The following is a 14,500-nucleotide window of genomic DNA, read 5'->3' as shown; positions in this document are numbered from 1 at the left end:
GCACCCGTCCGTTGGCCAAAGAAAAGTGACCGACCAGAGGCGCAAAAAGATCAGACAAGGTTGGCGACTGCAAAGGCCAGTTCCATCATGATCATGGCCATGAGACGGAGGAGTGCATTGCAGTGCGACGTGAGGTCGCGTTCATGCTTAATAAAGGGCATCTCAAAAATCTCTTAAGCGACAAAGGAAAAGCATCCTTCGAGAAGAATCATGCGCAGTCGATCCCTCCTGCATCACGCACGTAAAGGTAATTAATGTTATTTCTGGTGGGTCTGATGTATGTGGACTAACGTTCTCCGCAGCCAAAAGGCTAGCAAGAGAGGGCACCCCCTCGTCCGCCCTTTTTAAATCTTGCAGGTCAGCTAAAGAACACAAGTTGGAAGCGATGGCAATAACCTTTGATGACGACGACGTCTGCAACGTAGAACATCATGATGGACTAGTCATATCCTTAACAATCAGTAATTGCTTGTTGAAGCGAGTGCTAGTCGATGGGGGCAGCTCAGCCAATATCATATTCAAAAGTGCCCTCGAAGGTATGGGATTGTGTGATAAAGATATTACTAAAAAATCTACTATTCTAGTTGGATTCAGTGGAGAAGACCAACATGCTGTCGGAGAGATCACGTTGCCAACGTTAGCCAAAGGTGTCAACTTGCCAACCAGATTCATCGTGGACTGCACGTCGGTATACAACATCATCCTTGGCACCCCGTGGATACATAAGATGAAGACCGTCCCGTCGACTTATCATCAGACGCTGAAATTCCCAACCAAGTGGGGTGTTCAAGAAATAAAGGGCGAGCAGAAATCCGCGAGAGAATGCTACAGCTCGTCGCTCAAGCCGCTAAAAGCGACCATCTAGCAATTAAAGGATGGATCAGCGCCCGACGCGCCCAGTGAGAAGGATGTGGATGAAGTGATGCTCGATCCGTCCATCCCCGATCGTGTTGTTCGAGTTGGAGCGACGTTATCGCAAGAAATACGAGGTCAATTAATCGATTTCCTAAAAACTAATCAAGATTGTTTTGCTTGGTCCCATGAGGATATGACAGGAATCAGTCCCGATGTCATAACACATAAACTCAACGTGGACCCCGAGCACAAGCCTGTAAAGCAAAAAAGACGCAAATTCGCACCTCAAAGGAATCAAATCATCAATGACGAGGTCCAAAAGCTGATCGACACTGGGAAAATTCGCGAGGTAAAATATCCAGATTGGCTAGCAAACGTCGTGGTCGTGAGCAAGAAGAACGAAAAGTGGAGAGTCTGCATCGACGTCACGGACTTGAATAAAGCGTGTCCCAAGGATCCGTTCCCTCTCCCTCATATAGACGCAATGGTCGATGCGACGGCAGGCCACGAGCTCTTGACGTTCATGGATGCATACTCTGGATACAACAAAATATTGATGCACCCGGACGATCAAGAAAAGACCGCGTTCGTCACTGACAAAGGTATATATTGTTATAAGGTTATGCCTTTTGGTTTGAAGAATGCAGGAGCCACCTATCAATGATTGGTCAACCAAATGTTCAAAGACCAAGTGGGAGACACCATGGAAGTATATATAGACGATATGCTCGTCAAATCCAAGCAAGCAGGCGATCACGTCCAACACTTGTCGGAGGCTTTCGATGTCCGGCGAAGGTATGGCATGAAATTAAATCCCATTAAATGTACATTTGGAGTGTCTGCAGGAAATTTCCTAGGATATGTTGTTACGCAACGTGGGATTGAAGCTAGCCCGGACCAGATAAAAGCTCTTATCAACATCCAATCTCCAAGGAGCGTTAAAGAGGTGCATAAATTGACCGGTCGTGTAGCCGCGCTGAATCGTTTTATCTCCAGATCATCCGAAAAATGTCATCTATTCTATGACGTCCTGAGGAAGAATAAGGGCTTCGACTGGTCGCAACAACACGAAGATGCGCTGCAAGAACTCAAGAGATACTTGGCATCACCACTGCTACTGTCTAAGCCAAGTGACGGAGAGACGCTGCAGCTTTATCTTGCGGTGAATAACGTGTCCAACACACGAAGCAGAAAGTCAGCAGCTCCCAATCTATTACGTCAGTAAGTCTCTGCTAGACGCAGAGACCAGGTATTCCTCATTGGAAAAACTCATTTTAGCCATAGTTGTAGCTGTTAAAAAACTTAAGCACTACTTTGAGACGCATACCGTTATCATTATGACTAACTATCCTGTCAAGTCTGTCTTGCGACACCCCAAATTAACAGGATGCATGAGTAAGTGGGCAATAACACTCAGTGCGTATGACATCCAGTTCGTTCCGTCCGAGAACAGCTATTAAGTCACAAGCTTTCGCAGATTCTGTGGCAGACTTTACCCCAGAATTAGAAAAGCTTGCAGACGATGAAGTCGCAAAATTAACCAAGTAAATGATGAACCTTGGGTATTGTTTGTTGATGGGTCTTCCAATTTTCGTGGTGCAGGTCTTGGTATTGTGCTAAAGTCGCCACAAGGGGGCAAGGTAATACAAGCCATTTGCTGTGAATTTAGAGCGACGAACAACGAAGCCGAGTACGAAGCGCTCATAGCAGGAATGACGTTAGCAGACATGGGAGCAAAAGCGTTAAAAGTCTTCAGCGACTCATTGCTGATTGTTAGCCAAATTAAAGGCGAATTTGTGGCAAAAGACTCTAAAATGGCCTTGTACTTAGAAATAGCTCAGCGTAAGAGTAAAGTGTTTGACCCATTTGACATTTTGCAGATACCAAGGGACAAAAATACGCAGGCGGATGCATTGGGCAATCTCAGATCCTCTTTAAGGGACATTTCGTTTACTTCCATCCCTATAGTTCATCTGGCAAATCCCGCAGTCGCTAAGAATGTTGAAGACACCATCGCAGCAATGACCGAACAGCTTCAAGACACCCAAAAGGTCGTTGGTAGCATCGGTAACCTCGTGGCTACGAGCGACCCTGACGTTGAAGAGGTAAGTGTTAGTTGGACAAAACCACTTTATGATTATCTTGCTAACGACGTGCTTCCAGCAGACAAGGCACAGGCGCGCAGGATTCGGTTCAAAGCGTCCCGGTACGTGCTCATCCAAGGAGTGCTATTCAAGAAATCTGTTGCAAGGCCCTATCTGCGTTGTTTGGAAAAAGACTAGTGGGAACAAATCTTAGAGGACATGCATTAAGGGACATGTGGAAATCACTCAGGAAGGCGTAGCTTGTCCAATAGAGCGTTGCGCATGGGATACTATTGGCCCTCAATGAAGAAAAGACGCGATAAGGTATGTGGCTAAGTGCGATAGCTGTCAACGACACGCAGGTATGACGCATAAACCTTGCGAAATTTTGCACCCTACTTTAACACCTTGGCCTTTCATGAAATGGGGCATGGACATAGTTGGCAAGTTACCTCCAGCCTCAGGCCAGAAGGTCTTTATGTTGGCACTAACCGATTACTTTTCTAAGTGGATAGAAGCAGGTTCTTTCCAACAGGTACGTGACAAGGAAGTAATTTCTTTTATATATACTAACATTATCTGCAGGTTTGGTGTCCCGTCCAAAATAATATGCGACAATGGGTCGCAGTTTATTAGCAACGAGACAAGACCTTTGTGTGACGAGTGGAACATAACATTGTTAACGCCAACGCCAAGGTATCCGCAAGCCAGCGGACAGGCATAGTCAAGTAATAAGACGATCATCGACACCTTGAAGAAACGACTCATAGCCAGGAAGGGTAAAAGGGCAGAGGTGTTGCCTTCCATCTTATGGGCTAATTGTACGACACCGCGCACTGCGACAGGACAAACATCATTCTCACTAGTATATGGGTGTGAAGCTGTCTTGCCTTCTGAAGTGAACGTCCCGACTGCGAGATGTGGTCTAGCGACGGAGCGACAGAACTATGATGAGCTCGTGAACCACTTGGACACCATTGGAGAGTTGCGCGACGCAGCATTAGTACGCATGGCAGCTCAGCAGCAAATAGTCGCAAGGACTTTCAACAAAAACGTCCAAGCAAGGTCCTTCATTGAAGGTGATTGGGTACTAAGAAAAGTATTTCAGAACACACAAGAAACTAATGCTGGTAAGCTAGGGCCTAAATGGGAAGGACCCTACCAAATTAGTAAGGTAGTAGGCAATGGAGCCTACCAATTGGTCCGACGCGACGGAAGATCCGTGCCACGTAGTTGGAACGCTACACACCTCAAATGATACTTCTTCTAAGTTAAGTGATGTATTTTGTTTTCCCATCATTGTGTAAGAAATAGATGATATTGCTATTGTATTTGTGTCGCTAATTTTTAGCGACCTTAGTGTTCTCTCACAGTGTGGTGTTGACTTTCAGGGAAGTTACTCCCATCCGTCCTAATAACGTCGCGACGACCTTTACAAGGCGACAAGTAGACTTGCATCCTACTATATAATAAAACGAGAGATCGTGGTGCTCATTATTTAAAGTCTTTTGGTCATCCTCTACCCCAGCTAACGTTACAGCAGGGGAACAGTCATTTCAAAGTCACAACTGCTTGCGACATTTCATCTATTTTTCTGACAAACGCACGTAAGTATCTATATATTTACTATGTGTATTCTAAGTTAATAAGTCCAAATGTTACGTCTGAACGACCAAAGATGGCTTACTAAGCGCCTGGCTATCCTCTAAAAACGTCAGAATAACGACTGAGACACATGCATAAGACACAAAGTGAAAACATAAGATTAACTTTGCTAAGGTTCAAAAGCACAATCATCAAAGTAATGGTTAACCCCATGGGCGACCCAAAAGTTCAAACGTTAAAAGTTATGATCACCCCCGTAGGTAACCCAAAAAGTACAAAAACAGTCACTCCCTTGAGTGACCCAAAATAAAGTTTGATTAAAGTTCAAGAAACAAAGGACATAATTTAGAATGATTAAGAGCTAAGCGATGGGGGCCTCGTCAGCTTCCTTCTCCGTTGACGCTACAGCTGGCAAAGTAATGGTTGGGGCTTCCTTTTTAATCTCAAGGTCAGGTGGCACATCCGACGCAATGAATCCGGCACAAGACGGGGCTTTCGCATCCACCTTTGATGAAGAGTCTGCCGTCGCAGCCAAGTCTTCTTCTTCCATCCGATCCTTCATCGAACCCATATACTTAAGATAGAGGTCAATATCCTTCTGTGGCGTCCACGACGCCGTCTTTTTCATTAAGAACTGGTACATCAGCTTAGCCCTGACCCTAGTCGTCACTTCGGCCTCAAGAAGGTCCAGCTCATTCTTATGTGCGTCAACACTCGCTTGGAGAGTCTCGATCTCCCGACGCGAGGATTCTTCCACTTGGTCGCTTTGTTCCTAATTTCCTCCAGCTCTTCTCCATTTTTCTTTAGGGTTACCTCCATGTCCTCCATAGATTTCTTGTAAGACCCCGCTTTAGTGCCTTTGGACTTCGCGTCCGATTCAGCCTTCTCCATCCTTTGCTTCATGGTCAAGTGACCCTTCAGCAGGGATGAGATCTCCCTCTTTGCCACAAGGAGATGTTGAGAGGACTGCATAGACAAGAGAGAATGTGTGTCATTTGGCAGTCATAAGTCATTGTCATAATAGCATAGTGTCTCAAAGTAAAGTGAGTGTCTATACCTGGAATAGGAGCTCTAGTCCATCCGACATCATGCGAGGAAGAGTGTGATCCTTGATCCTTTTCATAGCGCTGGGAAAAAGGAACCTGTCAGCCTCAGGCCATATGACCCTCTCCAACGAATAAAGTCGTTAGGGACGGTCACAGTGTAAGAAGGCCCACTCTTTTCTGGACGGTCACAGTCGTTAGACGCAACATCTTGCTCATCGTCCAAGTGGACGACGACCGTTGTGTCCTTCTTTGTCGACGCTGTCGACAGGGACACAACGTCAGCGGAGGACTCCCTCTTGCGTTTACACAGCATTTCAGTCAATGCTTGGCTATCCAGACTCCCCCCTAGGGTGCGATTGTGATGAACCTGTCCAGTAGCGTTTAATTCAGTAACGTGAAATTTTTTCTGGTAAAAATCCTACCCAAAAAACAGAAGGAGTAGATAAACTAACCAGATGCCACAGATGAACAATTGTCTTCAAAAGCAAATAGAATTCTTCTGAACTACCTGTCTTCTTCTGGTACTTTCAAAAATTTGTCACAAAGACTCTGAGACTCGTCGCGATGCGACAATAGTTTAGGGTTAAGACCTGCAATAGAAACGATGTAAGAGTAGTGTTAACGATGCGACACGAATGTAAAAAGACTGAAAATAAACACACCTTCGGTATTCCAGCCGCTAACCAGAGACATCCCAGCTTCTCCTAGCGACAACCTCTTCACCAACACAAATCTGTTTTTCCAACCTCTGTCATTCGACTGAACTCCCCCAACCAGAGGTTCTAACCTCGCTTTTGCATGTACGGCTATTCTTTTTTTTGCTTTAACCCTAATTTCATAATACAAAAGTTGGTCGTGAAGGGTGAAAGCTTCTTCCCATGACGCTGTCACCCTGTCGATGACGCTCAGAATCCGCCAGACTTGGGGCATAATCTGCCAAGGGCTGATCAGGTAAACTTGCATCAGGTCTCTTGCTAGGGGGGTGAAGGGAAGTCTCAGGCCTATTTTGAAGGGGTACTATAGAGCACCACCCATTTTGGGGGACATGTTTCTGGTGGTTCATCAGACTCGGCATTCCTAATAACAATACTTTCAGGCAAATTCCCTAATTCTAAAAACCTTAGCATGTCCTCCTTTGACATCGTTGACAGTTCATCCTCATTTTCATTCCTCTGTTCCACGACTTTTTCTTTACCTCTCGATTTTTCTTGGTTTTTCACGAATGTCCTAATGCTACGTCTGCTAGGTGCCATAAGTGCAATTGGAGAAGAAAAGAAAACAGCGTGAATTAAAGGAATTAACGAACGTAAAGTATGAAATTACCTGGTATCAGTGATCGATCTTCCGGCGGAGAGAATAATGGGAGTTATGGAAACTATCTTACTTAAGGAGAGAGAAAGGTTTGGTAAAATTAAAATCCTTAACCGCCCACGATATTTATGTCATCCAGAGCAATCATGACATTGTGCCAATGGTTAGAATTAAACGGCTATTTAAAAAAAAAAACTACCTTTTTCACTTTTCGAGACCATTGGGTTGCCTAACATAACCGCCTAAATGAATTTTCCTTCCTTGTGTTTCTCCGAAGGATATTCTCCATAATTGACGAGTGAGATTCACTCTATGATTTTTGCTAAAATATCTTGGTAACGTAGAAGGCATTTCATTTGATTTATTGATTTTTTAACAATTGTCTCATGGATTTTGTGTTACCCCGATTCAACAATTGGGGACAAACTGTTATGGCTGAGCTTTTGCAGGACGACATTGACATAATGACATGATGACGTGGTGACATTTGACATGATGACGTAGCAACTATGGCGTGAAGACATGACAGAGTACATGAGGCTAGAGCTAGCAATTATCCAGTAACGGTTTTGCGAAATAATGAAGGAGCTCAATAAGGCATTAAATCAGCCGTTAGGGAGCGTGGATTATGACGTTGAAGTGTAAATGAAAAAGATCTCCCATGATCAAAGGGCCGAAATTAATGTAATAATTGTAGAATTTATTAGATATTCGTTGGAAAAAGCCAAAGGGAAAAAAGAGGCATACAACAGAGAAGTAAGGATCATTAGCCAAGCATTACACAACATTACTAGAATTAAGCTAAGGAGAAAGATATTCTGTAACGATTGTCACTTGCTAAGAAAGACAGTCAACCATAGTAGATTGGTGGATCTCCATCCACCCGCGGTTTTTACCCATCTTCATTGGGGTTTTCCGCGTCACCATCTTTGTGTGTTCATCCCCTTTAATCCCCATTGCATTCATTCATTGCATTATCTTACACATAATCTGGTTAAATCGTCCCAAACTTTCAATTCGTCGTAAGAGATAAATTTTAGCATAAACAGCATATGTCGTCGTTGTTGAAGGTAATTGCCATTGCCTCCAATTTACGTTCTTCTGCTCACCTGCATTATTCAAAAATGGCGGACGAGGGAGTGCCCTTTCTTGCTAGCCTTTTGGCTTCGGAATACGTTAGTCCATACACATCGGACCCACCAGAAATGACATTAATTACCTTTACGTGCGTTGGTGACGCAGGCGGGACGGACTGCGCAGGGTTCCTTTTGAAGGACGCTTTGCCTTTGTCGCTTAGGAGATATTTGAGATGTCCCTTATTAAGCATGAATGCAATCTCGCGTCGCAACGCAACGCATTCCTCCGTCTTATGGCCGTGATCATGATGGAACTGACACCACTTTATTTGATCTTTTTGCGCCTCTGGTCAGTGGCCGATCCAGGAATCGGACCACGTGGGTTCGGAATTTTAATATAAATTTCAAATTAAATTTTTCTATTTGGAGTTATAATTTTTTAAAAAACTGGAAAAAAAAATTAAATTTTTAACAATTGTACTTAGCGGGGATTTCATTCCTTATTACATCATTACTAAAAAAAATATGGTAATTAATTTCTTTTAGTAGAGAAAGACTACCAATTTTTTAACAAAATATGAAACTTTAACTAGCTAGCACAAACATGATGTAGACGAAAAGATAATGGAAATTAAACAAACTCATTAGCTTTTACTATATTTGTAATTGGTGGGAGGGAGAAATTTATAAATAAAAAGAGAGCTTTAAAAATAAAGAGAGGATTATATATATATATATATATATATATATATATATATATATATATATATATATAAGCATAGAAGGAGGACAAACAAGGAAAAAGAGAAGACAAAACACATTTGCCAAGATTCAAAATTGCAACCCCTTGAGCGGGAGAAACAGATAGTAGCACCATGCTTTACCACTGAGCTACTATGCTTTAAAATAACATACTGCGCACTGTTTTATATATATTAGATCTTTTTTGGCCCAGTTTTCCTGTTTTTGCACTGGCGATCCGCGTGGGTTCAGTTGAACCCACTGAACCCACGCTGGATCTGCCACTGCCTCTGGTCGGTCACTCTTTCTTGGCCAACGGACGGGCGCCCCAATCTTGGTTAAGGCATTTACAACGCCTCCGACGTCGACGGAGAATCCATAGGAATCGAGAGCTGGAAAGGTTGGCGACTCCGTTCCTGTATCATTACTTGCATTATCGACAACGTCAGTAACATTGTTTACCTGACTTGAGCGATTGTACGGATGGTTTCGCCAATTGTTCTTTCTTGGGACAAAAGCTTTCCGGTTGTTGGGATTTTCGGGTGCACGACACGTCGATATGGTGTTAAGGATGGCATCATCTTCTTCCAACCTCATCTGCGCTAATGCTCGCGATTTCACTTCTTCGAACGTCTGACACGGATACTTCATCAGGCGGTTGTAGAGTTTTGATCGCAGAATTAGACCTTTCCTGAAACATTCAATAGCAGTTTTAGTTTCAACGTCCTTAATGCTAATCATCTCTTTATTAAAGCGATTATAACAATCGCGAACAGATTCTTTTGGTCCTTGGACGACGCCATATAGGTCGCTCGTCTGTTTCTCCAAGCTGCGACTACCTTCGAATTTCTCATAGAACTTGTTGACTAAGGTGGAAAAATTGTCAATGCTGCCTGGCTTCAGGGATCCGAGCCATTTGAGGGCAGGACCGGTGAGCGTGGCTCCGAATGACTTGCACATACAAGCTTCCACCAGGTGACAAGGAATTGACGCTTGTCACATCTGCTGCTTGTACTGAGCGACGTGCTCGCCCGGATCAGTCGAACCATCATAGTTAGCAAAAAGGACGGGCAAATTCAGCTTCTTGGGGAGTACGGCCTTCGAGATCCTTTCTACGAACAGAGATTCTACATAACCATTAGGATGCTCTACGATGCTTGGCGTTGGAGCTCCAGGGAGCTGGGACATGAGCTCCATGAGGCGCCTATTCTTTTTTTCGATCAGGATCATGCGCTTCTCCATGGGATTTGCTTCTCCCTCGCTAGGATTCTCTTCTGCATCATTCGACGGTTCTTCATCCTCGGGCTCTCCGTCATCTTCGGATTCGGTATTGTCTGAATCAGAGAGATCCCAAATAAGGGGGATGTCGTTCATATTGGCACGATGCCGCACCTTTGAGGCTTTGGATGACGCTAGCTCTTCTTGCAACTTTTGAATCTTTTCTTCCAACGATGAGAGCTAACTGCTCATTATCTTGCTTCATTTCGAGCATCTCTGCCCTCATTTGGTCGTATAACCTCTACATGTCATCTAGACTTGGTGCTTCTCCCATTTGATGGATTTGAACAGTAGTTGATCTGGTTATGCCCCACGGTGGGCGCCAAACTATTTATGCTAAAATTTGTCTTTTACGACCGAATTAAAGTTAGGGACGATTTAACCAAATTATTTATGTATACGTCAATGCAAGGAATGAACTCAAAGGGGATCAAAGGGATGAACACACAAAAAAGGTGACGCGGAAAACCCCAATGAGGGTGGGTAGAAACCGCGGGTGGAGTTGGTTCCACCAATCCATTATCATGGACTATTGTTAGAGATGTGTCACAGTCGTTACAGCTTAAGTTCTTTTTCGTTGAGTACAAAATGTCGAGATTGCCTTCTAATGAGATTGCCTTTTCTTTTGTATGTACTTTTTTCTCGGCTTTTTTCCAATAAACATCCTATTAATTTCCTAAGTAATTACAATAGTAACGGTTCCTTGATTATAGGAGATTCTCCTAACCAAGCTCCAATGACAGAATCTTCTTTCCTTCGTTGTGCAATTTATTTTCATCAACGGCTATCTTGGCAGAATTAATGCCGCGTTGAACTCCTTCCTTTTTTGGACAATCAGTTACTGGTTTTAGACGATTTGATCTTCATGCCCTCCCGTCACGTCTTAGTGTCAGAGTCACCATATCATCATGTCAATGTCATCCTGCAAAAATCAGCCATAACACTAAGTATATTCTTGGCAATGAGCCTCTATCCGCCCTTTTCCTATGTCGAACTCACCCTAAAAGTGTGTAGATTATCATTGGTCCGAGATAGTTTTTTGGAATTACGCAATTTTTTGTTTGTTTTCTGTCATTGGCATCGATCTGTTTTGATTTGCTTCTTTTTTCAGGTGACGTCAGCTTGGATCTTGAGGATCTTGGTTTAGACGACCGTTTGCGGCCAATGTCAAAGACTCCTGATGAGCCTATCTTTAATTATGATACCGTTCACGGGCTGACGGGTGGTCCGCGAGGCGCTGACAGGATTGGTGGTCGCGGTGGCCGCACGGCTGGCAGAACAGTGCGTCTTGCCGGGTGGACGCAAGGTCAGGCTTCCGGCCGGGGGGAGCAAATTCCGTCGCGGTCTGCTGTCCAGGTCCTGGTCAACAGGGGCGGTGGCAGTTGCAGCCGCAAGCGTCCCAGGGAGTCTGAGGTCGAGGGCCCTAAGAAGCGTCAATCTGTAGAAGTTTACTCTACAGAGGTGGCCGCCACTAACGTCCAGATAACGACCTCTCCCATCCGGGAGTCTACTCCTGCTATTCCCCTGTTGGCTCCTCTACATGCAAACAGTATGAGATTCTCATGATTTCGAGTTTCCTCTCGGACCTTTATCCGGAAATTTATTCCCGGGTCCAAGAGTGGATAGAGACAAAGAATTTTCCCCTTTGTGTGGCTGTCAAGGCCGCTCTCTCCATATATATACATATATATACATATATAATCTTTTCTTTCGTCATCTTTTGCAGGCTGACAACTCTGTTGTGGAGCTGATAACTCAATATGTTGAGTATCAGCGCGCAGATGAGAGTGCGCTGATGACCGTCAAGGACTTGGAGGTTGCCCTTGACGAGGCTCTGTCTCAGGTCACTCAGCTGCAGGTTGATCTGAAAGCTGAGAAAACGGCCAGATCAGAGGCCGACAAAGAGCTGGCGGACCTATGCCTGAAAGCCAAAGAGCTGGAGGAGGTCAGGGCCAAGAACGGGGATTTGGTGCTTGCCTTGAAGACGACCAAGGATGAGACAGCTGCTGCTGTGGAGGGTGCCAAGGCTGAGGTCGACCGTCTTGCCTTGGCCGATTTCAAGAAGTCCGAGGAGTATATCGGGCTGCTGGGCGAGAGGTACAACGGTGGATGGGTGTCCGCTAAGAGATGTGTCTGCCATTCCCATCCAAATTTTAACTGGGAGCAAATGGAGACCGCCTTTGGCAAGGGCGTTAATCCGTGTCCTCTAGCGGATGAACCTTTCATCTGAAGAGGTCATTGCTAACGTCCTGCCCGTTGCTGAAGATGGAGTGCCTCCCTCTTGAAGACTTTGGCGGTCATCTTCATCATCCTCTATAGCTTCAAATAGTCTGTAATAGCTCTATTAGTTCCCAGCCTATTGATGGCATGTAAACATCATCCTCTATAGCTTCAAATAGTCTGTAATAGTTGTCTATAGCCCATGACTGTTACTTGAAATGATAGGAAGTCCTCTCCTTCTAGCGCCAAATTATTTCGGTATTTGAGACGGTGACGGACCCAAGGGGTGTCCGATAGTAATAGGGTATAATGTCCGGGAGTGAAGATCTGCAAGAGAACAAACGTGAGCTACCCTCGGGGTGGTTGTGAGGAAACCCCCTCCGACGCTCAAGTCAGCTAGTGTCCGATAGGAATGTAGAGAGAGAAAGCTTTAAAGAGAGAGAGAGATAAGCTATTTTTAGTATGAGAGATAATGTACCTGCAGGAATAGACTGTTTGGCTATTTATAGGTGTACTATTCATTTGACAGGATAGGTAATCCTTTGACACTTGTATGGTTGTAATGAATCTGTTAGAGGGAAGATTCTCTTTGTTTTGTCCTCTTTGCTGGTCGTGACGGCAGTCCCGGTCCTTAAGTGGAGGATTCTTGTTTTACTTCTTGTGAGTTCGCGTCTCAGACTTGTGCTACCGGCCAGGATATATTTCCGCTAGCAAACTTGGGTAATACCCATACAACATTCATTTGATTTTCTCTTTATTTTTTTCCCATCATATACAAGAATGCGAAGAATTGATCTCCAAGGGAATAAGTGGCGCTGGAGAAGGATTTGATCTTCCTGGAAGACGTGTAGGTGGGTTTTCTCGTCAACCACCTCTTTATTCTTCCCTCCAAAATACAACAGTTGATGTTGCAAAAAATTAGGAAACGGCTTAAATCCCTTCTACCATATGGACCATTAGGAGTTGGTGGTGATTAAAAACATAATGTCCACATTAAGTTTTGTTCAAGCTGTTGCCATGGCAGCTGAAAGAAGACTATGGGGTGAAATATGGTGTGCTTTTGAGTCTGGTGGTCTTGATGCTGAAGATATATATATCATTGTTGTGCAGGTATTATGCATATACATGCTGGCCAGTGCACACAAGCGCTGAAGAATTTAATTTGTGGTAGATTTCACTTTTAAGTATAATATAGTATTAGAATTACTTGACTAGCTAGCTAGTGATCTCATATTGTTTGGAACATTTTGGTGAATATATTCATGATATCAACAAAGGAAAAATGTTGTATCTTCGGGTTTGGTACAAATACTACTTAGGTACTTGATGTTGTAAATTGTCGAAACGATTGGATATGTTGTGTATATTTATGATCAGTATGAATCTTTTATATATTTACAAAAATGATATTTAAGCATCATTGACTTATTTCATTACTTAGCTTATTATGTATACATCTAAATTAATATATTGCAACAACTCATTAGGCGTTGCATCAGGTGCAAATAAGCATTACATTTGATTAATGCAGCGACTTAGGATAGTATGAAATTGGCGTTGCATTAAAGCAAAACCAATGTTGCACTGTAGCTAATGCAACGATAATTGGAGTTTCGTAATAGGTGCTGCAATAGGACTAGCAACGACTTTTGGCTCTATTGTAACGATTTTTAGGGGTTGTAACTTGTAATAGCTCATTTATGTAGTAGTGAGAGAAGATAAGGAAGATAACAAACTAATTAACGACAGAAAATGACTTAAGCCAACATACTCTAAACTGATGCTAACTAACTTCTACTAAGCTGGTTGCTGAGTTGGCAGACTAATGTGAGCTTGTGTTCCTTTTAATAAATTTTTTTATTTCACTAGGAACACTACAAGAGGGGGGGTGAATTGTATGTGTAGAAATAAACGTAACTTTTTGCGAAAATTCAAACTTAAACAAATAAACAAGCTAAAGGAACACAAGGGATTTTTACGAGAAAAAACTTCTTGGCCCAACAAGAAGAAACAACCTCGACCACTAGAGATTTTAAACTCAACTCTTTCACTAATTAGGCCAAACAACTTTGTTACAACCTAATTCTACTCACGAGCCACACCTTGAGTTCATAAACTCAAGTTCCTGAACCACTGTTCCCTTAACAGCTGTTCCTCTCAACTTCACTCGAAGTTTTCTCACTTTTACTTACTTCACTCAAAGCTTCTCTCTTACAGAAATTCACTCAAAATCCCCTTACCCCAAAAACCAAAATACAATTGATCGAATTAGTTTAGTGGAATT

Source organism: Beta vulgaris, chromosome 6 (genome assembly GCF_026745355.1).
Source record: "Beta vulgaris subsp. vulgaris cultivar EL10 chromosome 6, EL10.2, whole genome shotgun sequence".
Lineage (NCBI taxonomy): Eukaryota > Viridiplantae > Streptophyta > Magnoliopsida > Caryophyllales > Amaranthaceae > Beta > Beta vulgaris.
Note: the sequence above shows the minus strand (reverse complement) of the source record.